At 49.5% G+C, this 27,702-nt stretch overlaps 1 long non-coding RNA gene across 17 annotated transcripts; it reads left to right on the forward strand.

Annotated features, from left to right (window-relative positions):
* Positions 1–56: 56 nt before the first annotated feature.
* Positions 57–25,247, forward strand: LOC105307746. 17 transcript variants are annotated; one of them, XR_002777799.1, is made up of 4 exons: positions 212–5,817; positions 11,088–11,180; positions 23,347–23,442; positions 24,480–25,247. It is a non-coding gene; the product is annotated as an uncharacterized LOC105307746 (long non-coding RNA). The 17 variants fall into 17 exon arrangements; XR_002777797.1 differs by lacking the exons at positions 23,347–23,442; positions 24,480–25,247 and adding an exon at positions 14,004–17,109 and having other exon boundaries at positions 212–4,175; positions 5,739–5,817; XR_002777802.1 differs by lacking the exons at positions 23,347–23,442; positions 24,480–25,247 and adding an exon at positions 14,004–17,109 and having other exon boundaries at positions 212–4,175; positions 5,752–5,817.
* Positions 25,248–27,702: the final 2,455 nt, after the last annotated feature.

Raw genomic sequence — 27,702 nt, forward strand, 5'->3', positions numbered from 1 at the left:
ACTCGCCGCTGCTCCTGGGAGTTGTAGTGCCGGGGAGCCGCGTCCGCGGAAGCCGGCAGCCGCCCTTCCGGGGGCAGACTACAAGCCCCGTGGTGCCCCGCGCCCCGAGCCTGCGCGGAAGGATTCCACGGCGCGCCAGGGCAGCGGAAGGGGCCCGCCGCCCGGGGAGCCGCGGGAACGCTGGGGCGCCCAGGTGGACGGGTGGGGCGCATGTCACCGGGCGGGATGGCGGCGGGAACCCAGGGGAGGGCGGGCGCTGCCGAGGGGAGGTGAGGGAAGGTCTCACACTCGGTTCTTGCACTCAGTGTGTATTCGGTGCCTTCACTCTGCTAGGATTGAGAATGCAGCAGTGAACAAAAAGAACGCTTTCCGGAAGCCGGCGTTCTGGAGGGGAGACAAAACAAACGAGCAGACAATACTGATGAGTATCGTGAAGTAAAATAAAGCAGCGTAAGAAAATAGAAACGGGGTTACTGTTTTAACCGGGGTGATGGGGAAGAAGGCTGGGCGGCGAAGAGAGGGAGCAAGCCCCGACGTCTGAGGAAGCGCTTCCCTGGCAGAAGGAACGACAAAATGCAAAGGCCTTGAGGCAGTCCTTTCAGGAAAGCTCAAAATGACCGATGAGGATATGCGCGTTAGTTTTTATTCCAAGAGAAATGGGAAGAGTTTGAAAGATCAGGGGGGTGATGAGATGTCTTAAGTTTTAAAAGCTCTGTGGCAGCTGATTGTGACTAGATTGGGTGGTGGGAGAAGAGGTGGTAAGAGTAGAGAGGTCTACAGGTGGAAGCAAAGAGACCAGGTGGGTGATGGTAAGTGGGATGCTACTGTGACTAAAGTTAAATGAGCTAGGGAAAAAAAATGGTAGGAAGTAGTGGGGGGCCAGGCCAGGTGGGGCCTTGCGCACTGTGGAATTCTTTCTGAATGAATCAAGGGGCCCTAGGAGGAGTAAGTGTGACCTACTCAAGTTGCCGTATGTGAGTAGACAGAGGGCAAGAATGCAAGCAGGCGGATGCCTCGGGAGGCTGTTACTGGGGCTGAGAGATGGTGGCCGGCTAGAGGAGTGGAGGTGGTGCAAGGTGGTAGGACTTGGATGTCATGTGAAGGCAGCCAGCAGGACTTGCTAATGTGAAGTATTAGTGAGTGAATGGTGGTGCCATCCACTGAGATAGGGACCGCTGCTGGAGGAGCAAACCAGGGAGGGTTTGGTTTGGAGCAAGTTAAGTTTCAGTTGCATATCGAACACTAGTGGCAGGTTGAGTGAACAAGTGGATAGTCCATCCTGGAGCAGTGAATTTAGAAGCTGCCATTGTCTAGACGCTAGTTAAAAACCATGGGCCTGGGTGAATGCATCTAGAAGGAAAAGGTAGGTAGAGTAAAAATATCTAAGGACCACATCCTGGGGTACTGCAGTATTTCGAGACAAAGAAAAAAGGGAAAATCCAGCAAAGGAGACTGGGAAGAAGTGGCTATTGAGTAAGAGGAGATTAGGTATCCATGAAGGCAATTGAAAGTTTTTCTGGAAGGAGAAACTGACCAACTGGATTGCATACTGTCAAGAGGTCAAATATGAGGACTCTCCTACTATTAGCTGTGTGACCCCAGGCAAAGCAGGTGTTCTCTCTGAACCAATGTTTCCTCATTTGCAAAGATGGGGCCAGTCATGCCTGTCTCAGGTTGTTGCGAGGTATGAAAGTGGCTGGCATCTGAAGATCAAAGTTCCCTGTCCTGTCAGTGATATTCCATCCAGCACTGCGTCCCTCAGGTCAGTAAGCTGTAAAGCACTCTGCAGAAGCCTAAATTAGTGCATGAAGTCTCAGTGTGCCTGCTGCAAGGACTTGTCACCCCAAATCAACTGATTAAAAGTCCATGTGAGAAGAGTTTGGAAAATTCAAAGTATATCTTTGAATAACCTCTCAAATATCAATTCTGTCCATCGCTTAGGTAATTTAGCAGGTTCTGAAAATGACTGCCCTTCGGTCTCCCGGAGGGGGGGACCTAAGGCCAGATATGGCGGATGCTATGGTTACTGGTGTTTGTGGTACTAGAAATGTCTTTTCACATCTACCTTCCGTCATGAGGACTTAGGAATCAGCACCTGCTGTGTGCTTCGTCACTAGAAAGCGAAGGCCCAGAATGCAAGGATGGTGCCATTTTCACCATCGTGACCTCAGGCCTTGGCCCAAATGATAGCACGAAATAGTGTCAGGCCCTGCTTGGGACAAAGGTGCAGTCAAGTGAGCGAGACAGCTAAAGCTCTCGTAGAGCTTGCTTTCACGTACAAGGGTGACATAAATGAGGAGGTCTATTGTGAGTGCTATGAAGAAACCGACAAGAATGGTAGTGTAACCTCTGGGAAGTGATATTTAAGCTCTGATCTGAAGAAAGGAGCCAGCCACTCAGGCTGGACAAGGGGAGAATTCTGAGCGGGACAGTCTAGGGGGGAAGATGCAGGTTGGAGGAACCAAAAGGCCAATGTGGCTGGAGCTTAATGAGGCAGGAGATGTGGTCAGCAAGGTATGTGGGACCCACTCGGGCACGCAGCTAAGAAGTTTGGCGCTCGTTCTGAGAGCAGCGGAGAGCCAAAAGGGAGTGGATCCAACTTAAAAGCTCACCTGCTGCGAAGCGGGGACGGACTAAGTGGTGCCATGGCCTGTGCAGAGTGGAGGCAGAAGGTGCTGCTTCAGCCTCAGGATTCCTCCATAATTGAGAAAGCCCTCGATATTTACAAGAGCAAGAAACTATTCAGTGAATGCCAACTGCACAGCCGCCTCTGTTGGTCCACACAAGAAGCAAGCTGTATTGTTGACATGTTTTAAAGTTTTTAGATGTTTGCTTCTTTAGCTGATTATTGATTTTTGTAAGGTTTGTCTTTCTTTTTTAGCATGTTTGGGAGCAGGGTGGGTTAAGATTAGGAAAGAACAGAGGAGGAAGGCATCTGTGCAGGCCCTAAATGATTCCTTACTATTGGTAACCTTGGGGCAGATAGGGCTAAAGGTCAGACCTACCTGTGATCCTACTGGATACCTGATTACAAGGTAAATTGAAGTCAGCTTCACTAGGTCTTTTCTGTGAAGTTAGGCTATTGATTATGAAGAGTGGGGTCCTGAGAATTGGGGTGATCGGGAGGATACAGGCAAATCGAGAACTTTACCCCCCGCCCCATCCATCTGATCCTCTGTCAGTGGAAATGGCTCCCTGCCTTTCTGACATTAGTCTTTGCCTGCTTGAAGTCCTTTAATGAGCTCACTTGGGTGCTTACCTGGCAAGAAGATGTTGAGTCTTCTAAGACTCGCTCCGCATTAGCTCCAGCCCATAATCGGAGTCAGATCCCAGCAGGTCTTGGGGAAACAACTGCAAAGCTCAATTTAGGAGACGTTTAAACACTGAGAACTGGGATGGATATTCATGCACTTTTATCTTTAGAACTTGGGGAGTGGATTCTAATGTCAGCATACGATTGGATTGGGCTCAATTGATAAACGTAGCTGACTTATTACAGATTCTGGGTTCCGTGTGTGGCTCCAGCAACTGGGTGTGGTATGCTGAGCTAAGCTGGTGGAGAGAGATTTGGAGGGTCGCACACTGGTGGCCCCCTTTGGCTTTTAGAGACTACATGAACTGCACCTGAGTGTGCTGCTCTGACCCATTCACCCAGTAAGCCCGCAGAACCAGGGCGAGGTGTCTGGGGTAGATAGCACTGTAGAAAGGAGTCCTGGCAAATCCCCACAGTGGAGTCATGGGCTGAAGGTGTATCTTCTGCAAGTAACAACTGTCCATTTGAACAACAGCTTCAGATTTTCCACTGGACATTGGTAGAAACCAAATGCCAGACCATGAGACCCCAGATGAATGTGTGACCTTGGTTGGGTGTGACACTATCAAGAGGAAGTTGAATACAATGATAGCCTTGCGCAGGAGCACAAGTAAGTAACATGAGCAGGTGGCTCAGACGCCCATGGCACCTTTGCCCACTTCCTCCCTTCCTTGCCCGCTCCCTACAGTTATGGCTTCATGGGATTCTCTGGGCAGAAGAGCGAAGAAGAAAAAGGCAGACCCAGTTAATAGATTGCCGTGCTGATGTGCTGACGCCAGGCAGAAGGCATCGAGCTTCAGTCGATGCCCGAGAGAGAGAGAGAGGTAGAGGGGAGAAGCCGGAGGCGCGGGATCTGCCCCAGGTCAGTGGCGGTAGCGTAACAGGATGGCTGATGGCCCGCGGACTTGGAAAGAACAAGATTGGAGACTTAAAGACCAAAAGGGAAGGGGTTTGTGGGTGAACTTTCCAGATTGGGAGAGATGTAAGGGCATGTGAGTGTGAATGCTCGCTAAGGGGCACCTGCACAGGAGGCCTTTAATCAGCAAGTGGGAGGACCCCCTATTTGCGGAGCCAGTTGGTCTCTTTGCAGCTCCCCTCTGGTGCCACCCAGTGCTTGCTTGATGGGCTTTTGTACCAAGTAGCCATGACCACATCTGAAGCTCATGAAGCAAGGATGTCAAGGACCCTGGCTCTTTTCTTCTTTCTGCTCTGTCATTCTTGACATGTTGGATTTTGGTTCTTCCGTCATACTTGTTGCCTCATGGTTCCAGAAAGGCTGCTTCGGTCCTGGACTTGCTGACTGTGTTAGACAGGAAGCTCGGGAAGAGCGGGAGGCAAAGGCTCTTTCCTCTTCAGACCTCAAGGTCTCCTCACTGAGAAGAGACGATCCCCTTGGCAGTCTTCCCTTTACTCTCGCTTGTCGGAATTGGGTCACTCGCCAGCTTGGCCTGAGACCAGTCACTGGCCAGAGGGAATGAGACTACTGGGGCTGCTTCGTACCAGTTAAGGTTTATTCCCTGGGGCTGTCTTCCTGAGATCAAAGGGTGTCATCCCTACTGACAGAAACTGATTTGGGGTGGGAGTTGAGGTTTAAGGCAGGGAATGGTTGTAGGTTAGATAACCAGTATCTGCCAGAGTTGCCAACATTTAAATTTTTGGAGCTATCACATATAAATCTAACTTGAGTGGAACAGTGAGACGTCGCTGATCCCACGTGGCCTCCTGGCAGAACTGGGTCTCTAGACATCATGTGCTCTCAGGTTTGCCACAGGCCCCAACACTCTCTATCACTCACCTGTCTGCTTTACCCATTTCCCCTACCCACATGGCTCCTGCGAACATTTGAGTTTACGGCCCCTGACTTAGGACATTATTTTAGGGTGATCTGATTACTCATGAGTTTCTCCCACCGGGCTAGCACAGTGTAGCATGGAAAGTGTAAATTAAACATGCACACACACAGGTAGTCCGTGGCAGTGAGTCAAGCCATCACACACAGGTAGCCTGTCAGAGTGAGCAGGCCATCACACACACAGGTGGCCCATGGCAGTGAGCCAGGCCATCACATCGCGCGAGGGGGTGGTCAAGGACCTAAGTTTGAACCTGACCTGGCTACATGCCCGGTTCCCCAGTCCGAGTCTCAGTCTCTACATCTGTAAAAGCAGGGAGTAGCATCTGCGTCCCGGCAACACTGAGCAGCTTAGGTGAGCTCATGCGCATGAAGTGCCCTGTTTCTTCCCCAAGGAGGAATACCCTAACTTGAGATGAATTTGGAGTGGAATTAGGAAGATTTTTTAAAAGCCGAGGCTACATCTTATTAGCTTTGCATTGCTAGAAGTGCTTAATAAATATTTAATAATGATAATAATGATGATTTAGCTTGGTAGAGTGTAATTATACAAATTGTTAAATACAATTCTGCCAGGCTGTCATTACAGATAATAGCCTGAATGCAGGATAATGAGGGAGAAACCAGAGCCCACCATTGTGATGGCTGTCAATAGGTAGGTGGCTTGCAGTGCTGCTGTAGACATTCGTGTGGGGGCGTGCGGGACTGTCGTGTGGGGGGATGGGGGTGGAACCATCTAGGCCAAGGGGAGAAGTTGGCAGGAGCTAGACACTACAGATCCTTGTGGTCCAGGATGGGATAGTGAGAAGTCACTGGAGAGATTTCAATAGGAAAATGACAAGAGCTGATAATATGATTTTAAAAAGGTTTTTTCATCATTGCAACCCATATGCAACATGAAATTTACTTTTTAAACCGTTTTTAAGTATATGGTTCAGTGGCATTAAGTACATTCACATCGTTGCACAACCATCACCACCACCCATCTCCGGAGCGTTTTTCTGTTCCCAAACTGAAACTGTGTAAACACTAACTCCTCTCTCTGTCCCGCTCCAGCTCTCAGCAGCCTTTCTACTTTTGTCCCTATGAACTTGACTAGGTACCTCACATGGGTGGAATCATACATTATTTGTCCTTTTGTGACTGGTTTATTTCACTTAACATAATGTTCTCAAGGCTCATCCATGTTATAGCATCTGTCATAATTTCCTTTTTATGGCTGAATAATATTCCATTGTATGGCTGGACCTCATTTTGTCCGTCCGTTCATCCGTCCGTCCGTCCATCCGTCCATCCATCCATCCATCCATCCATCCAACTAACTTGGGTTGCTTCCACCTTTTGACTGTTGTGACTAACACTGGTATGAACACGGGTGTGCAAATATCCAAGTCCCTGCTTTCCGGTCTTCTGGGCAGAGACCCGGAAGTGAACTGGTTTCATCATATGGTAATTCTGTGTTTAATTTTTTAAGGAAGTTTTTCTACAGTGGCTGCGCCATTTTAACATTCCAGCCAGCAGTATGAGGGTTCCAGTTTCTTCACATCCTTGGCAACACTTACGTTCTATTTTTTGATAATGTCCGTCCTAATGGGTATAAAGTGATATCTCATTGTGTTTGGGTTTGCATTTCTGTGATGATTAGTGAGGTTGAACGTAGTTTCACAGGCTGATTGGCCATTTGTTTATCTTTTTTAGAGAAATGCTATTTAAGTCCTTTGCTCACTTTTTAATCATTTGTTTGGGGTTTTCTTTGTAGTTAACTTGTAGAAGTTCTTTATTCTAGATATCAACTTCTCAGATCCATGATTTGCGTAAATTTTCTCCTGTTCCATGCTTTGCCTTTCACTCTGTTGATAGCGTCCTTTGATGCACACACGTTTTTAAGTTTAGCGTAGTCCGACATGTCTATGGTTTTCTCTTGTCGCCTCTGCTTTTGGTGTTATGTCCAGGAAATCATTGCCAAATACAATGCCATGAAGCTTTTCATGTGTTTTTTTCTAAGAGTTTTATAGTTTTAGTTCTTATTTTAGGTCTTAGATCCATTCTGAGTTAATTTTTGTGTGTAGTATGAGGCCAGCTTCATTCTTTTGCAGGTGGATATTCAGTTTTCCCAACTCCCATTTGTTGAAGAGAATGTCCTTTTGCCACTGAGGGGTCTTGGCACCATTGTCAAGAGTGTATTTCTGGGCTTCATATTCTAGTCCATTGGTCTGTACATCTGTCTTTATGCCAGTACCACTCTGTTGTGACTCTTGCAGCTTTGTGGTAAGTTTATAAGTGAGGAAGTATGAGATCTCCAGCTTTACTCTTCTTTATTAAGATTGTTTTGGTTATTCAGGGTCCCTTGAGATTCCATATGAATTTCAGGATGAATTTTCCTATTTCCCCAAAAATGTCACTGCCGATATGTGGTTCTAAGTTGGGGGCGTGGTAAGCATGGAAGCAGGACAACAGTTAGGTGGCAGGTCAGGCAAGAATTGATGATGCTTCTGAATGGCGACGTAGCATCAGATGTAGAGAAACCTCGGAAGGGTTTGGAAAGCATTTAGATGGTGAAATCAGAATTTAGTGAAGGATTCGAAGCGAGTGAGGAGGGAAAAAAGAATCAAGAATGGCTCCTTGGTTGTGAGTTGGAGCAGATGTACCCATTTCTGGATGGGGAGAATGGAAAAGGAACAGGTTAGAAAGTCAGGCGTGTCAAGCGTTCCTTTGGAAAAAAAAGAGTTCCCTTTGGGGCACGGGAAGTCCAAGGTAGCTGGGAGACAGGCAGGTGGAAAGGAAGGGAAGCTATGCTGGGGACACCGAGCTTGGCGCGAGGGGAGACTGCAGGGCTGGGGAGAGAAACGTGTCAGCCCCGGATGGAGGCACGTGGGGGCCCGAGACAGGGAGGGCAGGGAGTGAGGAAGGACAGTAACTGCAGAGGGGTGGTCTGAGGAGTTAGCCTGCCAGGTTATTCCACACCTGGGGACAGGAGGAGGAGGAGTCAGCAAAGGTGGCTTTAAGTTTCTGAGGAGATTGTCCCCAGCATGAAAACCCAAGGAAAATGACAGCAAATCCACAGCCTCCATTCTGGGCTGCTGCTCCACCGTTGCGGTGAGGCCCCTGGCGTTTGAGTAGCGGTGGAACCAGCTGGGTCTCGTGTCCTTTTCGTTGACCGTGGTGGTTGGGAACTCCCAGTGCCCCGTGCGGCCCACTTCTGGCCTGGCACCCCATGTGTCCCTTCATGCCTTCGCTCCTCCCTGAAGGCTCGCCTCACCGTTTCCCCTGCATCGCTCTGCCCCGCCAGCCCACCCCGGGCCTGCCTGCAGCGTGGGCCTCGTCTGCGCAGCTGGAGCCCCTGTGGCCTGCAGAGCCTGTGAAGACAGGGAGCGTCTTTCATTCATCTTCATTTTCCCAGCGCCGAGGCCGGGACATGGATCTCTGGGTGGAGAGATTAAAGGGTCATTTTAAAATGACTTTTCATTCATTTCTTTGCCCTGACCACGCGTGATTTGTATAATTATTTAAAATAACAAAAGATTTTAAAAACCATCCAGAGAAATGAAAGTGGGATGAACATTGATTTGGAAACGAGAACAAGGTAACCGAAGCTGAGAGCACTCGCCCCGCATTCTGCAGTCATGCATTGGGCCCCGGCTGGGCGTCACTGGGCTGGTAGCTGGGGATGTGCCCTTGGCCAGAGGCAGGGTCGAGTGGGACCCGCCTTAGGTGTTCGTGCAGCCTCTGCAGCTCTCATACGCTGCTGCTGGTGACGTTGCATGGTGCAGGCAACTTCAGAGAGCAGGTTGGCGGTTGTTAAAAGTTCAGTATGTGTTTACGTGTGGCCTAGCAGTTTCACTCCTGATGTTTACTCACCAAAACAAATGCTTGTGGCACAGAAGATTGTCCCCAAATGTTTGTGTCAGCTTTATTCACAATGACTAAAATGGAAACAGCCCGAATGCCCACGAACCGGCGGGCTGTGTAACACACCAGCCCGTCCCTGCAGTGGGCCTGGCAGTGAAGAAGGAGCTGCGAATGTATGCAGCGACGTGGCCGGAATCAAGCGTCCTGCCAAGTTAGAGAAGCCAGACCCGAGAGCGTGTCCTGCCTGACTCCGCTTATGTGAAATCCTGCATCAGACAGAGCTCATCCGAGGTGACGGAAGGCAGATCCTTGGGTGCCTTCCTGGGGGACGGGGCTGCGCCAGGGGCCTGGTGGAAGCGCTCTCTATCTTGATTGCGACAGTTACAAGGGTGTAGATGTTTGTCAAAACTCATGACCTACACTTAAAACAGTGCCTTTTATTGCATGAAATCATATTACAGTGAAGCTGGTTTAAAACAGAAGGCACTGTGTCTCCTCTCACAGAGCCAGTCGGGGTGAGAGACGCAGTCCAAGTACTGACAAATGTGTGCAGGGTCACCAGCTGTGGTCAGTGTCCTGAAGAAAGCGTTCAGGCCCTGGCAGAGGAAGAGACCAAGACAGCTTAGAGGAGTTGAGGGAGTTTCACCGACGAGATGGATGCTAACCTGGCACGCGTCCTCCTCCTCCTCGCAAATGTGTGTGTTTGTTACCAAAGCAACAGGTTTTGAGTATAGGAAAAAAATGAGAAAAAGCAGATGTATAAAAGGAAGAGGAAAGGCCTGGTGCGCACACCCATGGTCCTGCTCACATGGGGGTGCTAGCGCCTCCTCCCGGCGTGGACCCCTGTGGACCCTTCCGGACCCGCTGAGCAGTTCACGGAGGTGGGGTGTGAAGTGAACCCAGGCAGGCCATCAAACCAGAGATCACGCTGCTCAGCGCCATCTGGGTTAGTGACAAGGATATTGGAGAGAGAAGGGCAAAGAGGAAGTGGCCAGGGCCCAAATTCTGGTGTGGGAGGGTGGGGAGGAGATGGGAAGGGGTTCGAGATCTGGCTTTGATGTAGAGGTTGTACCATTATCCCCATGAATCCACGCCCTGGGGCTAACAGAATTTAGCTTTTGATTCACAAACCAATTCTGCTCATCAGTGATTAGGCTCAGAGATAATTGGGGAGCTTAGGTCCCTAGGCACTCATGTGTTGCCCACATGGCCAGACGCCTCTCTGGGCAGTGCCTGCTAAAAGTCTCCTCTGTCACTCACAGCCCTATTGTGTTTCTCCGCAACTGAGACTGTTACAGTGAAAACCTTGTGTTCCTAATCAGAACCCGGCACTTTTCTGGGTCTGGGTCAGTAATGGCAGGCTGGGAACCCAGAGCCAGCACAGTGGGTGGGTGGCAGTGGGGTGGTGGGTGTGGGGCCCGGCCCGGGGTCTGTCTGGCTCAGAGCCCTGAGGGTTGCTGCGCCTCTGCGCCCAGGTTCTGCAGTGAAGATCATGTGGTGCTTTCTCTTCACCGATCAGCCGCCCAGCTTGGGAATTGACCTCTGCCCAGGTGGAAGGCATTTGCAGAGAGCTCACCCTCAGACTCTGGGACCTGCTTCCTGTCTGATGCCTCAAGGACCCAATCTCCTCCGAACCCTTGTCCAGCCCTGCTCTCTCTGACTCTGCCAGTGACCTCCTGGAGCACTTGTCGCTATTGCTCATTCGGGAGAGTGCTGGTCTGTGTGGCATCAGGCAAGGTGCTTTGGCCCCCCGGGCCCCCCAAACCCTGGCCATAAATGAAAAACACTTAGCAGCCAGTGTGAGAGCACAAAGCACACAGTAAGTGTCTGTCCATCCAAACACTCAGGAATTTTGCCATGATGAGGCAGCTGAGTGCACATCGGTCTGGTTTGCACAGAAGGTCCTGGTGACCCAGCGTAACTATCAACAAATTCCCCTTTTGCTTTCAGAAGTGTCCTGGCTTGGGTGACAAATGATATTGTTACCCAGTTAGGAACCAACCACCTCAATCAGATCCTTTCTCATCTGGGATGGAAAAAGGGACCATCTGAGGGCCTACCTGTGTCTTTTTACAGGCTGGGAACCTACAGCCTGGAGTGAGGCCGCATCCCACAGGAATTGCTGAGCGAGATCCAGCGGGGCCCACAAAGATGTCGGGTGCGTTTCAGGTTAGAGCGGTTTGTGTAGAATGTGCTGGAACGCACACCAGTCAAGTTTACATTTCTTACATGACAAGATGTTTAGCCCTTAGGGGAATCCTTGCTTTGTATTTTTTTAGAGAACTTTTGAGCAAAATAATTATTATTATTACATTACTATTATTATTTTGAGAGAAGTCTTTTGGGACTCCTTTGCCTTAATTTCAAGCAGCAAGCAAATGTTCACATAACTACAGCCGACAAAGTGGGCTCATTCGGGAAAAACCAATCAGAAGCAGAGAAGGCATCGTCACCCCCTTAGAATCAGAGAAGGGCCATCTCAGCACCCGTGGCCACAGGTTTCTCTGTCTTCTCGTGTGGTGGCCTGAAAGAAACTTAGAACGCTGTGGGAGTGCCGCGGGCGGGCCTCCACCTCGGCCTGGAATCTCGTGGGCATGCTGGCCCGAGCTGCTGGCCAGGTCCTGTGGCAGTTTTCAGTGAGTCTGAGTAATAAGGGGCGCGGAGACAAAGCTGTGGTTTCTTAGCAAAGGTGGCTTGTGCAGAGGGCGCTCGTTCATCCCCGGTGGGGGCTGTGCCGAGGGCACTGACACATCGGAAAGCTGGCTGGCAGCATGTAGCTCAGGCCTTGAAAGGCCTTTGCCTTTGATCCGGGAACTCTGCCTATGGGAATGTCTCTAAGGAAATCACCTGAAATTTGGAAAAAGCATATGCATTAAGATGTTCATAACTGTTTATGACAGTAAAAGTGAGGACAATTGGCCTATGCAATGATAGGCATTTGGTTAAGTGCACACAGCCCTGATGGGATATTGCATAGTCATTAAAAGCGAGATGCGCACACTTGTCCCAAATCTGCTGTCCGCCCTCCACTACTTCCTGTCATTGGTCTGGTTGGATTTCTCTTTTCTTTCTTTACTTTTTTCTTTTCTTTCTTTTTTTTGATAAGAGGAGAGAGTGGGCTATTAATGTCAGAAATAGAAATTTTACATAACGGTTTTGAAAATGACATTTGTACATAACTCGCAACAACACGGGAAGTGGTTTGATAGATGGAAAGCAGGCTACGAAGTTGCATTGTAACCATGTTAGCTGGAAATTTGGGTTAGAAAAAGTCTGAAAAAACTTTGGGAAAATAGTTTTCCATGGATATCTCGAGTTTCTGCATGAATTCAATATTAGGAATATTAAGGAAGCAACAATATATATTAAAGTGTCTTTAAACAGAGATACACATAAAACAAAGTTACTTATTGTCCAGTTGCTACAAATGTAGTGACCAGGGTCTCACAGGAACCTAACGCTGTGCAGAGTGTTACTGGGGCTTTAATAACTACCACAAAAACGAGGTATCGGCTGTTTTATAAAGCAAAAGGAGGCGAACATGTCTCGTGGCGAGAAGGTCGCCCTCACTTCCACCCGCGCTCACGCCCTTTCATGCAGTTGTGCCGTCTGGGTCCTGACCTCCTGTCAGAACCACTCACCTCTGCTGCCCTTCATTCATGCTCCGCCGTTCCCTGGGGAACACTCCTTCGCTGGGTGGGATCTCACTTGCCTCACCTGTGAAGGGACAGTACCGCGTACTGGGTGAGGAGACCGTCGTGGAGAACCCCTGGCCGGGCGCCGGGCCGGTCCGTGCTCAGCCGCGCTCCCCCTCCCGCCGTGCGGCCTGCAAAGCCGCGGCCGTCCTCCTGCCAGCGCTTTTGCCCCGTGACATGGGTGGGGAGGCTGAGGCTCTGACACGTCGCAGCCTGCGCAGCGACATGTGCCAGCGAAGAGGCAGAAGATTCAGATCCAGGGCTCACGCCCCCCTGGGACTGGGTTCTTCCGACCACGATTCCTACGTGGCTGAGTCTGGACTCGCGCATCTTTCTTTGGCTCTTCCACGAACTTCATTCCGTTTAACTTGGCCCCCAGTACACCGCATGGCTTCGTCCCCTCTCTTCTCTGAACTGCAGGCATAAGGCCCACACTACCCTAACTAGGTTTTAGAAACACAGAAAAGGTTTTTTCCGTGCGCCCCCACGATCCCGGGCCCACGGTTTGGGGTTTTCCTTTCCCTTTCCAGCATCCGCCACGTGCGGGTGTGTTTTGTGTGTTGCACTCCTGCTCGTGCACTTCGGCGCCCTGCATCTTATCTGCGCTTCATAGGAAACGTTTTTCTTGCTCTTTTTGACGGTTGCTCCCTGTTCCTTAGACTAATACAAGGAGATGCATCCGATCGCCGGCATGATACTGTTACAGGGGTGCACTTAGGGAATATTGTTCTTCTTTTCTTCATCTTCAGATTTCTTGCAGTACATTTTACGATAAAAAATATGGCTGAAATGTCAACCTGGGTAGTCAGTGTACCGAATGCCTCTCCGTCGTGTCTCAGCAGGTTCCTCAGGCTGTCCTATCCCATGTCACGTTTGAGAGAAAGCACTCGTAACTCCTTACCAGAGCGCACGCTGGGGCTGGGCGTTTTCATTCTGAAGGGAGATGGGCGTGGTCTGAATCACTTCAGGTCAGAGGGAGGGAAAGTGTCCTGAAATCCAGCGCTTAGGAGAGAATTTTATCCCCATTTCTTTCCCGAAGCATTTAACAAATACAGGGCCACCCTTGAGTTCTGGAGGGCAGGGACCATTTCTTCCTCGTGTGCCTGGCACCAGGCCTGGCCCACAGGTGCTCAGCAAACGTTTGGAGAACAAGAGTGATTCACTCGACTGAGACTCACAGTGCCCCAGGGAAGGGAATTTACGGCTCGTCCAGAGTTAGTTTATTTCAAGGGATCTGTGTCGAGATCAGAAAAATAAGGCTTTAAGGTTGACGAAGAAATTTTTTTTTAGTGAACAGCCCAGTGACAAATGCCGTGGCCACCACGCCAGAGACGTTCGGCGTTGAGGACACGAAACGTATCCAGCCAGGCCGCTTTCGGAAACCTCTCCTCTTACGATTGAGTGATGTGCCTTTCAAGGAGAAAAGCCCTTGTCATCGAGATGGGAGAACAGCGTGCTCTGGCTCAGCTCTGCGTTTTCCACAGAAATAGACTTTTTTCAGCATTTTCTCCCAAATCTATAGGAAACATCAACAAAAGTAGATTGATTTCTGGAGTGAAAGAAGAGTATAAATTCACCTGGCCCCAGGCTTCGGAGGGCTGCAGCCCCCGCTGCTCGAAGAGCGTGCACGATTATCTAGAACCTGGAGGTGCCTACTATGTGCCTCTTCTCCCTCACGCTGTGCGGTAGGCTGAATTATGGCTCCCAAAGATGCCATGGCCTAATCGCAGGAACCTGGGACTATGTTAGGTCATGTGGTAAAGGGGAAGTAAGGTTGCAGATTAAATGAGGGTTGCCATTCAACTGACACCAACACAGGGACAGTTTCCTAAGGTATTGGGTGTGCCCAGTGCGATCACAGGGTCTTTAAAAGTGGGAGGGGGACTTGGAGTAGTCAAAATCATAATGACAGAGTGGCGTTGGCCAGGGGCTAAGGAAGAAGGGTCTCAGAGTTGCTGCTTAATGAGTGTGGAGTTTCAGTTTTGCAAGATGAAAAGAGTTCTGGAGAGGGACAGTGGCTGCACAACCGTGAGTGTACTTACTGCCACCGAACCGTACACTTAGAGATGGTTCGATATTAAAAACTACTGACCTGTACACTTTACAGTGGTAAATTTTATTTATGTGAATTATATCTCAATTTTAAAAAGGCATGAGATAGGGCAGGCTCCTTTTCCTGCTTCTGGGTTTGATATATAAGTGTGTGATGCCTGGAGCTGCTGCAAGCATCTTGCGGCCATGAGGTACACTGGACACAGAGAGCAGCCAAGCACAAGAATGGGCAGCCCCTGGACTCTTCATGACACCGATGAGCCCCTAAAATAACTGACCTGCCCGATCTCTTGTCATGTGACATAATGTCCTGATTGTCGGAGCCAGTCGATGGATTTTTCTGTTCCTTGCAGCCCCGGTCACCCCTCCACAAAGCTCTGAGCAGCGAGCACTGTCTAGGGGTCTCTCTCGCCAGAGGAGCAAGTCTTCCCCCGCAAGGGCTGGGAGGAGGAAGGCACGCTGTCTGCTCTGCTTCTGCTGCCTCCTCCCTCAGCCATCCCCTTCTTCATCTACCCGGGGCCACCACTGCCACCTCGGCTTTCCTTTCTGGCCCCTCCAAGAGCCTCTGCTAAGACTCCCCTGCAGCACTGTCCCAAGGCGTCATAGTTAACCAAGTGTCCCCACCCCTCTTCCTGGGGGCAAGGCCAGGGCCTGTTTCATTAGGCCTCCTGGTTCTATACAGCACAGCACAGTGCAGCACCGGCCCCGGCGCTTAGTAGGGCCCCAGGAATTGCTTACTAAGTTGATCGAAGAGGTGAGAGTGGCTTAGTCAGTGTACATGCAGTGAGATAAAATCAGCCTCTGTCAAGAGCACCTACTACGTGCAAGTCACACTGGCCTCTCTTCAGGCCCTAAAGCATTTAATATTCACACTGCAGATGAGGAGGGAGGCTCAGCCAGGTGAAGCCATGTGCCCGAAGCCACACAGCTACTAGGTGGACAAGCTGGGATTCAGACACAGTTCTGACACTGAACTCTTCAAAAATAGTAACAATAACAGCCAGCCTTTACATTGTCATCATGGTGAACCACGCCCTGCTCTGACTGAACCCTCCCAACTTCGCTGCGAGGTGGGTGTCGTTAGCTCTGTCGTGTAGATAGGAAACTGAGGCCAGCACTGGGAGCTGGTGCTCGGCTCCAGCATCCCTACCCCCACACCTGGAGCATCCCGGCTCTGGCTCACGATGGCGCTGGGGTCCCCACTGCCGCCTGGACATCAGCAAGACCAGGTGCACACAACCAGGGCTCTGGGCGGAGGAAAAGCAGTCACTTCCTAAAATGGTTTCGGGGGGACCATCCCACTTGCGGCCCGCGCTGGGACTGTGGGGCGGGTGAGGTCCCCCTGCCCTCAGGGGACTGAGTACCAGGCTGGTGGAAGAAGCCTGGCCACACTCAGCCAGGGCGCGCCCACCAGATGGATGTGCAGGGCAGGCAAGCGGGCTTGCAGGAGTGTGGTGCTCAGGCCAGAGGCCGGCAGTGTCCAGGAAAAGGGGCAGAAAGAGTGGGAGCGACACATGTGGAGCCTGACTGGGAGCCTGACTGGGAGCAGGCCACCAGACAGCAGTGACGAGATGCTGACTAATTCTGCGCACCAGCCCCGCTGCGGGCTCCGGGGTGAGTCAGACGTGGCTTGACATCAATGTTTACTAACTGTAGCCTCACGGTGCCCCTCTGGTCTTTGAAATGCGGCAGACCGGTTCCGTCCCTCACCAGCTCTGTGACTCTGGGCACGTCGTCCCTTCTCTGAGCCTGGTCTCCTGGATGTGTCTGCACAGGATTGTGTGAGGGTCACGAGTCAGTATGTACAGCTCACCCCAGGCTCCCTACAGGATGGCTATAGTCTTGTCACTGAGTCTGCTCTTCTCCCCAGAGCTGGGGCCTGCTTCCTCCCTGTGGGGAGCTGGACAGCAGTCCCCAAAGATGTCCCCAACCCTAGGACCCGTGAATATGCTGCCTTACATGGCAAAAGGGACTTCACAGCAGTAATAAAGTTACCAACCTTGAACTGGGGAGATTGCCCAGGTGGGCCCAGGGTAAGCACAGGACCCCCTCAAACAGGAAGAGGAAGAAGGGCACAGAGTCAGCTTCAACAGAAAAAGAGGCAGGAGAGACGATGTGAGGGGGACTTCCCCGGGTGTTAACGGCTTTGAAGGCGGAGGAAGGCGGCCCCTGGAAGCTGGATGGGGGCCCCAGCTGACAGCCGCCATGGAAGGGGGCCTTAGTCTTAGAACTGCAAGGAACCGAATTCTGCCAACGACTCGAATAAGCCAGGAAAATGGATTGTCTGCTGGAACCTGCCGTATTTCCACTCTATAGAACTGTAGGACAATAAATTTGTGTGGTTTAATGCCTCTAAACGTGTGGTGCTTCGTCACGGCAGCAGAAGGAAACGAACACAGCACTCAGACTCTCTTTCTGTTGGGAACGAGGGTTCGGCCCACCGCAGCCTCTAGTCACCCCTTAAGTGCTGGCCTCCCAGCCCGCTCTCCTGAATCAACGTGCAAGGTCATTTTCCACGGTCTCCAGCTGAAACATGGGCAGGATGGCGGAGCCTTGAAAAGGCCAAGTGCACTTGGCCTTGTGCCCAAATAAAAGTCTGGAAATGAGTGTACTTGTTTAAAAAAAAAAAAAAAAAAGCCAAGTGCTGACCCACTTTTTCCTGACTGCTCTGCCTCAGACACGTCCCTCTAAAAGGAAATTTATTTCCAGTACACGCTGTTCCCAGGGCTGACATCACCCACCTCGACCAGCAGCAGGACTGACAAGAGCTCTCAGAGGCTGAAGTCCAGCATCTGATAATGGAGCCCAAGTTCTGCAGAAAGCGGCGGGTTTGGTTTTGAGTTTATTTTCATTTTTTTCAACTGTATCGGCGTGGCCCTGGAGGGGTTGGGGGTTTAGCCTGAGGTAGAAATTCCAGCCAGGAACAATGCCACCTGGTGTTCAGCACCCCGCCCTGCAGCCCGTCTATACAGACCCTGGCAGGCCACAAAGCAGCAGCATAGCCTGGTGGCGGCGACAGCCACTGCAGATGGGCACAGAGGCTGTTACAAGGACAGAATGTCTCCACGGGAAGACAGCTGCTTCCGAGTGGCCACATGCCTCTGAGCAGGTCTGGGCTTGGTCCAGGCCTGCTCTGTCGACACCCCCTCAGAGGCCTGAACTGGCACCGAGATCCAGAGATGCTCCTGGAGGAGTCCGGACGGGAATGTGGGCTTGGGAGTTGGCCAGCGCGCTCCCATCTACCTGGGGGCCTTACAGTGAGCCTCGGTGACCCCATCTGATCAGTGAGAGTTGTGTTCCCTTACCATTGCTGCTGTGAAAAATCGCAAGCTCGATTTCCACACTTTTATTTGGGCACAAGGCAGCTTGTGCTCGATTGAAACAACACAGATTTTTTATTTTAAATTCTAGAGGACAGAAATCCTGAAATCGAGTGTCTACGGGGCTGTGTTTCTTCTGGAGAGTCCAAAGAAGAATCCATTCCCTTCTTTTTCCAGCTTCTAGAGGCACCTGCATTTTTGGGCTGGTGGCCTTTCATCTTCAAAGCCAGCAGGACAGTGTCTCGCATCTCTCCCTGACCTCTGCTGCTGTCATTACACCTTCTCTGAGTCTCCTTTCATAAGGCCCTTTGAGATGACCTTGGGCCCATACTGGATAGTCCAGGTTGTCTTCCATCATGAGATCCTTAGTTCAGTCCCATCTACGGAGTCCCACATATTCCCAGGTTCTGGCGGGGTGGTGGGGTGGTGGGGTGGTGGACATCTTCCAGGCCATTAGTTGCCTCCCACAGGGACATATTTTGAAGGTTGATGGGAGGTGGCAAGATATACGTGGTCTATTAGTTTGCTAGGCCACCAGTTCTTTGTCCCCTTTCCCAACTGAGAGGGTCCCACTGTGAGGCTGGACCCTGTCTCCTGCTCCCGTGTCCCATCATGCCTGATGTGGGCTACTACTAAGGCCCATTCCCCTCCTGGGTTTAACTCCCGCCCTCGGCCAAGGTCAGGAGTGAGCGTTCTGTGCTCCCACTGCAGATCAATCCTGCAGAAGAGAACACGTGGACACTGGGATTTTCAGTGGGGAACCGAGTCCCTTACGACAGTGAGACAGTGGGTATAGTTCCTAGAACGGTGTCCGTCACAGTGGAGGCTCAAGTGGTAGCTGCGTTCGTACAGAATAATAGGTGAAGTCCGCATTCATGGTGATCATCTTTGCGGCATGCTGCTGGGTCCCTTGAGGACCCTGGGGTCCTTATGTCGTCCTTGCCAGCCCAGGGTTTCTGATCCCAGCCTGCTTTCCTGGGCCATAGCGTGATCATTTCTCCTCTTACTTGCATAGCAACCTTCCAGTGAAATTTTTCCCATGCTTGGGGGCAAACCCGCAGAACTGTGAGCGGGTCAGAGAGAGAACTGTCAGCCACAATCTCAGCACGGGTGCAGCGTCCGACACTGAGAGATACAGGGCGTTGGCGGAGCCTGAGGACAGAGAACTCCCTCTGCTTGAGACGTCAGGGGAGGCTTCACAGAGGATGAAGGCCTTGGATTGAAATTTGAAGAATGAGTGGAAATTTGCCCGGTGGCCATAGCAGGGAAGAGAAAGGGAACAGTGTCTGCGGATGCTCAGAGGTGTGGGAAGAAAACGTTTCAAAAACTAGCAGTTCAGCCAGGCGGAACCCTGGCCTGAGGAGGGCGGGGTAGCAGCGGGTGAGGCTGGACGAGTAGGCACTAGTAGTGTCTTCAAACTTTATTGAGCCATAAAGTGACATGACACACAAGTCACCCATGTGAAGAGTACAGTTCGTTGGCATTCAGTATGTTCAGAGCTGCGTGCCACCACAGGAAGCAATGTTTGAAGCCCTCGTATGGTCCTGTGGAAGGTGGCCTTCTTGGGCTCCCCGAAGTGTCCTTTGGGAGTTGTATGGGTGCATAGAGACCACCTAGGAGAGGCTGGAGCCTGTCCCCTGCTCCCGTGTTTGAACCTAGACAGGAAAGAAAACATGTGGCAGTTTTTGTGCTGAGCAAAGTAGGGCAACGGGTTTCCTATGGATCGTGAGGGGATGAGGCCCCCGAGAGCCCCCACCCCAGGCCCCAGCTTCGAAAACCTGGGGCTGTGTCTTAATAATAGTCAAAGCAGAGGGGACCATAACACACCAAGAGCGTGGCCCGGGACCAGTTGAGGCTTCCAGGAGTCCTCCCTTCATGACAGACACTGAATGGAGCAGGTATCCCAGAGCCGACTTGGGACATGCAGCAAGGAGATTCTTAGTTTTCTTGTTAAAGTGGTACTTTTTTTTAAATGGGAGAGGGAGGGTCTCCAGTTGAACAGCAGGAATGGAAAACAAAGACTTCAGAGATGGGCGGAGGCTGAATTTAGCGAGGCAACTGGTATGGAAAAAAGGATGGTGTAAGGAAATTGGTCCGCGCGCGTACAGGCTGCTCCTCCTCTCAGGCTGGGGGGCTGGTGCTTCCCAAATGTGCTTGTGCTCCCACAAACATGCATGTCAAGGCCACACCCCCAGCGTTCTGTCAGCGTGTGTGCGTCTGGCCAGGAAACTGGCATGTCTTTTGAACTGCTTGGTATTTCCTTGGAATTCTTCTTTTAATGATTTTAAAACTGCAAACTTAAGTTTCAAGCACAGTACAAATAACTTATTTCCCTGAATAATTTTAGCGTAAACAGTCAGCCTGATGCCCCGACAGTCCTAAAGAGTTCGCTGTGTGTTCTCCACAGACAGGCACCTTCTCCTGCATAAGCGCAACACAGCCGTGAAAGACAGAGGGTTAATATCAACACGGTACTGCCCGATCTCCAGGCTACATTCGTGTTTCGCCAGTTGTTCCAATTATGGATATATATATATATATATATATGTAATTTTCTTTTACTTTCTTTTTTCCTTTTTTTTTTTTAGCAAAATGATCCAATCTGGATTCATGCATGTCCTTTACTTGCTATCTCTTCAATTTTTCATCCTTAATCTTTCCTTGACTTGCATGACCTTGAGGCTTGCTTTTGAAGGTTACAGGTCAGTTCTTTTGTAGACTATCTCTAATTTATTTTAGGGACCACATTGTTATTTCTTCATGATTAAGCCCAGGTCGTGCATCTTAGGCAGGAATATCACAGATGTGATGCTGTGACCCTTTATTGCATCCTATCAGGTGGCGTATGATTTAGTTTTGTCCCATTACCATTGCGGTTTGATGAGTCCTCTTTTTAAAATCGAGATACAATTGATATATAACATTGTGTAAGTTTAAGATAGACATGTGGATTTGTATTTACATATTGCAGTATGATAACCACAGTGTTAGCTAACACCTCCTTCACAACACATAATTACTATTTCTTTCTTGTGGTGAGACCATTAAGATCTAGTCTCCTAGCAACTTTGAAGTACGTAACACAGTATCCTTGACTGTGATCACCGCGCCGTGCACTGGGTACTCTAACTTATTCATCTAATGGGAAGTTTGTACCCTTTGATCAGCAGCTCTGCATTGCTCCCGCCCCCAGCTTCTTGGTAACCACCATTCTACTGTGTTTCTCTGAGTGATCTGAATCCATCCTCTTTGTTTGTTTTAGAGAAAGAAGGAAAGAAATGGCAAAGGTATGGATAATGGAGGTTAAAGAAAGACCCCAAACCTGTCCACTTCATCAATGTTATTTGAATAGTTCAGAGAAATCCTATATTAAGTTGGCAGGTAGCAGAGCTGTAGCATGTCTTTCCTTTTGAAAATTAGCCTTAATGCTGTAATATTTAAGATACACAAAAGGTATAAAGAATAATATAATTTGTTATAATAACTTGATATGTAAAATACAACATATATTTCCAATTGGATTATTACATATTATTTTATATGTAACATATAAAATATACGATGTAATAATTTGAATTCTCAAACCACCCAATTCAAGAATTAAGCCACTAGCCTAATCTCTTTTGTGAATTCCTTCCTAGCTTCAGTCTACTCTGAATTTTCCCAGAACTGATTGATGCAGGCTCTCTGGACTAAGTGACAAGATCCAAGGTTTGGGGGGCAATTAGATAATTAGATTCTAATTCAGAACAGTCGCGGATATTCGCTTTTCTGGAATAGCTACTTAGCTTTTTCTGACATCTGGTGGTCACACATGGAATTGCAGCTGCTCATATGTCAGGATTATTGTTTTGAAATTTTTTTAATATAAATTTTATTTCCGAATGTAAAATCCAATTTTCTTTTGTATTTTAAATTAACTTTTAAAATTTTATTAAATGTATTGGGGTGACATTGGTTAATAAGATTATATAGGTTTCGAGTGTACAATTTTATAATGCATCATCTGTATATTGCCTTGTGCTCACCATCCAAAGTCATGTCTCCTTCGTCACCATGTATGTGACCCCCTTTACCCTCCTCTACCTCCCCCTCTCCGATTTTCTTAAGTGGGACCTATTATAACTTATCTTTACAAGCTTGCTTGTTCTGTAAGTGATACCATGCATTGGTGAGAACTCTTAAGTATTAGTTGAGTATATTTATAATTTTTCAGTCTTTTCAATATAGTTTCTTGGTGTGTGTGTGTTATCCTTTGTTAATTCAAAAAATTTATTGCTAATATATGACAGGCACTGAGGTAGATGCTAGCGGGAAGAATAATCATCTGGATGGCAAATGAACCTAGTGCTTCTGATTATACGCCGTGAAAAAGGAAACCTCTTTATTAATCTATGTAAAAGGAAACCTAACATAGTAAATGATATTTACTGATTGCCTATTATCTGCTGGGTGAACACGTTATTTCCCAGAAAACATGCCTTGTTTGAAATGTAAATAATAAATAACAGTTAATACTAGGCTGTTTGGTAATCATTCTTGAGATATCTGTGGATGCTAAATTTGTTGGTGAAAGTTTGATAAAGAATAGGCTGTTTATGTAATCTCAAAGTATCTTCAAAAAACCCACACGTTACTTAGTAATTACAATAGGAAAAATAGTAACTTTACAGTGGAGAAACCGGGCCACCCCACATTAGCAAAGTGGTCGAAGTTAACATCACAATACAAACCAACATCATGTGCCTCCTGAGGTGACACTCTAAGGGCTCATTACTTCTGTAGTGTTGTGCAAAAAATATATATAACCTGAATGTACTCATGAGAAAGCATGAGACAAACTCAAATTGAGGAATATTTTATTACAAAATAGCTGGCCTGTATTTTTCGAACATATTACAGTCACGAAAGACAAAAGACTGAGAAACTTTCAGTTATAAGGATATTAAAGATATGAAAACTAATTGCAACATGTGATCCTGGACAGGGGGAAAATAGCGATAAAGTACATAATTAGTATGTCTGTCTACCTATCATCTATCTCATTATAAAACAAAGGAGGCGAAAATGTACGCAGTTGGCAAATATGGATAGAGTGTATGCGAGTTCTTCTTACAATTCGTGCCAGTGTCCTAAGTTTGAAATTATATATAAAAAAGTTAACCGAAAAAAGTGTTTCCAAATGTATCAAGCTCTTTGAGGACAAAGGACTGGGCTCTTAAAAAATGATTTTTCATCACGAAATCTATGTATGTATGCTTTTTAAAGGAGGAAATGCAGAGAAGCAAAAAGACCATCAACCACCCACACTTGTACCGCAGAGCAGCAGCTGCCTGGGAGGACGGAAATGAATGCTATTGCAACGTAATATCTGCAAAACGATACAGAAAACACAAGCAAGCGTGGAAGGGCATGGCTTAGGGAAAAAAGGGGAAAGAGCAGTGGGTTAGCTTTGCGGTCGGGAAAAGCTGCGGCTTTAAAATCGAGCAGATGAGTAGGCGGGCTACGACTTCCAAGGAGGGCGACCGGCGGGGTTGGAGGAGGATCCGCGCAGGTCCAGTTCTCCCCTGGGCCGGTGACTACGATGCCCGGCACGGGGCGGGTGTCTGGTGCACGATTCTGGGCTGAGGGCACACAAGGCAAGCTCGGGGTCCCGTTCGGCGCGCAGGGCGCCCTCGCCGGGACCCCGCCACCGAAGTGCATTGCCCCCGCGCACGGAGCTCGGGGCCGCTGACGCACTCGGGCCTGGGGGAGGGCTCGGTTTCCAGGGCAACAAGCAGGGGCCTCCGTCCTTCCGCTCGCTCGTATGCGTCACTTCCGGCCGCTCGCTTCGGATCGGTTCCGATTGGAATCTTTTTCCCTCGCCCTGTATGGGCGTCGTGGTGGGGGCGATGTTAGGCACAATGAGGCTTCGACTCTGCAGGGGAAGCAGGTGGGGGAGGACAGGTGGGGCTCAGCTTCATCTCCCAACCACCCTTTCAGATCCGCTCCCTGGACGCCGCGCCGTCGCCAGTCTGGAGCATGCGCACTGGGCGAGGCCGCTTGGCTCCCCTGGTTCCGGGATTTCCGCGCGGCCGGAGGGAATCGGGGCGGGGCGGGCGGGCGAAGGCGTTGATTGGCCAGTTGGAAGCCCGGCTCTTGGCCCCGCCGTGGACCCCTGTGGCCGGCACAGGAGTTTCATTCATTTGTGCCATCACTGGGTGGATGGATTCTCTCGCCCTGCGCGGAGGGAGCGTTGCGGCAGAGCTTGTGCTAGGCGCTGGCATTCACAGATCAGTGGGACTGACTGCGGTGTCCCCTCCTTTCTTCCTCTGCGAGCTTATCGCCTCCCTTCTCCACTCAAGCCTGGTGTGGTGGGGTTCTTGCACAAGGAGGTGACACTCAGCCCGTCTCATTTCCAGGACATTCCCTGAAGGCTCCCCATCTGTGAAAGCATCAGTTGAACACCGAAAGGCCTGAGGTGGAATCCTGGCCAGCTGCTCAATCACTAAGCCGCTTCCCTCACTTCACATTGACCTCTGAAAGAAGACCGGTTATTTGCTGAGGGGTTTTGAGGTTTAAAATGAGCTTTGGCGCTTATCTTTGGGTTGAACCCCACCTTTGCGCCTCATTAGTTTGTGTGACTTTGGGGCCTTGAGGGGAGGCCTCTGTTTGTTTAGCGCTGGCTGAGACCTGAGTCTGAATAATTCTAGGGTTCAGGATTTAGTAAACCAAAACCAAACTTTCGGTTCCAGATCTAAAGCACCCTCTCTAAAGACGTATTGGTTATGAAACTGACATTGTAAATATTCATTAACTGATTCCTGTGTCTTATTTCTCAATTGTTCCCCACTCAGGAAGTGTTATCCCTTGGTCCCTTTACATTAGAACAACTTACTTTATAGGGTCGTTATGAGGTTTATATGACAAATCTATGCCAAGCACATTGCACGCTACCTATCAGGTAAATGATTGTACTATTTTGAGGGAATAGATGTCCTGCTCAAGTGGTTGGCTCTTAGTGGTGCTTATAAATAAATGTATTCCAGTAAATGAATCTCTTCCCTCTTGGCTTGGGAACTCGGGGTGTGGAGAGCAATGCCAGGACAGCAGGCATAAACTGGGATTGTCCCAGACAAATCAAGATATATGGTCACCCCATCCCAAAGCTGTATAAATAGCATGTGACAGAATTGAGATGGAACTAGATCTGTCCCCCTGTCTCAAAGTGCTTTCCCATACTTGACTTTATTTGACACCAATAAGGGCCCGATGAAGTGCTCATCCCCATTTCATAGGTTGCAGACGGTGAGGGAATGTAGTTAGTGATGGAGTGGGTGCTCTGACCTGCACTTTTGACTCATGTTTCAGTGACAGTTCTCAACTCCTTTGAACACTGGTCCTCATCTTTGAGACTGCATGATAGGTAGTTTCAGGGAAGCAGATTCTGCCTCATTCCACCTCCATTAAGACTTTTGTGGAGGGGCTGTGGTGTGGGTGTGAGGTTGGATCTGATGATTTAGAGCCTCCTTCCAATCCAGCTTTAGGTGTCTACAAACTCCTTGAGTGCAGGCTTGGTCTAGTCTTTAAATTCTCAACATTCAGAGGAGGTGTTCAGAAAATTTAAAACTACAGCAGGAACGCACACTCAGGAGCAAGATAACCTGGGACTGGTCTGGACACCCCCGTTTGATGGGGTGTGGGGCCACAGCAAGCCCTTATGTTCTCTGAGCTTCAGTTTTCTCAAAGACAAAATGCAGATTAGTCTCTTCACAGCACCCCCTCCCCCCCCAAGATTTGCTGGGGCAATAAATTAGTATAAAAGTGTGTACATTTTAAACAGAGACACATTGTACAAAAATAGCAATCCTTCCTTTGGCCAGCTTTCGTTCCTTTCCAAATTGCTTGTCTTATCCATTTATAGAGAGAAAAAGAACAGAGAAGGACTTCAGAAAAAGTACAGGCCATGGAGTCAGACAGCCCCAGATTCGAATCCCTAAATAGCACCAGCCACTTGAGTGACCCCAGCCAAGTGGTGTCCTTTCTGGACTTCCATGCTAAAAATAGCTACTCTGCACGTCTCAATGAAGACCTGGGAGCTAAGCATGGGGTTCTATTCTTGGCGCACAGACCTCCAGAAAAGGTGGCCTCTTTTAATGTCTGTTTTCTGTGCTCTGTAACTGTCAACCTGCGTGGTTAACAATATGGAGCAGCCACCGTAGGCAGCTTTTTGTGGTGTCCCGGAGGCACTTTCTCTCGGCTCTTGGGCACCTCGGCTGAAAACCCTTGGCACACTGGAAATCCACTCCACCTGTTTTGCCCTGAAGCTGTGTTCTGTTTATAACTCATCCTTACTCCTCGGAAAACAATTCAATAAAAACTCAATTGGTTTTCCACTGGCTCTTGTCAGGGATAAGGGATAGCATATTATTATTTTATAAAAAATATAAATAATAAAATAAGTCATAAAACAGCGCTGGGCACATAGCAGAGAGTCAATAAATGCTTGCTGGCTTAAAGCAAAAGTGATGGCTCAGGTGGTTTTTCCATGGCTGCTGCTGCTGTATCTGCTGAGAGACCACTCCTGTCCTCCATTATATTTTTTAATTGAAAAAGAAATACGTGCACATGGTAAAAAAAAAAAAAAAAACAAAGACAAGGGGGAGAGGGGCTTCTTGGTTCTCGGCTCTCTTCATTCTGCCCTGGAAATGCCACTGGTCACAGTTCCTGTGCATCGTTCCATGTGTGCTATGCACATTTCGATGTAGGTATGTAAATTCCTCTTTGTGTTTATTTATTTTTAACTTAGAGGGGTTTAATTTCTTAATTGGCTTCTGCCATTTCCTAGCAAGTTGGGCACCTTGGTCCTGGAACTAAGGACAGCTGTCCCACATCCAGAGGCCTGTTGGGAGCCCTTGATGTGGACTGTTGGCCGGAGCCCCCGAAGTTGAGAGTGGTTTTACCCACGAGGGATGGGGGGCGACAGTAGCACACGGGGCAGTCTGCTCCCAGACCAGGGCTCCCACCGGCCACCTCACACCCTGCCCAGCCCCTAGGACTGTGCCAAGACCGTGCGTGCCTCAGTTCCCCAACCTGAAGGGGAACTTAGACTTCCCTTTAAGCGACGGCGACAACGGCTGTGGGTGCTCGGTGCCCCTGGAAGGACACGAAGCCGGGCTGTAGGGGGTTCGCAGGGGCCTTGGCCAGAGGACTCCACCGAGGAGGTGAAACTGAGCTGCCCGCCTTAAGGGACTAGAAAGTTGACGCGACGCAGGACAGGCCCCTCCTCCCGGTGTGCGACCCCTAGAGCGAAAGCTTTTCGCGGCGCCCCTGCTACTCCGCCTCCGTCCGCCCGTGAGGGTTAGGAGCTCAAGTCCTGGGCGGTCCCACTACACGCAGGCGGTGCCGAATGCGGGAATGTAGCACAGCGTGCTGCAGATGAGCTGGACTGGAGCCGGGACAGAGTGTGGACGACTACAAAAAGGAAATCGAACAGGACATAATAGCAATGGCCACGGCCCCCTTCGGGGCGGCAGAGCTTCGGAAACGATACCCCGGCCTCCTTTACTTGTCACAAGTGAAAAGAAAAGTTTTTCTTCCAACGAGAGTCGTGTTCCTCTGCGCAGACGCTCCCAGCGGCGAACC

Source organism: Pteropus vampyrus, unplaced genomic scaffold, assembly GCF_000151845.1.
Source record: "Pteropus vampyrus isolate Shadow unplaced genomic scaffold, Pvam_2.0 Scaffold514, whole genome shotgun sequence".
In the NCBI taxonomy this organism is placed as follows: domain Eukaryota; kingdom Metazoa; phylum Chordata; class Mammalia; order Chiroptera; family Pteropodidae; genus Pteropus; species Pteropus vampyrus.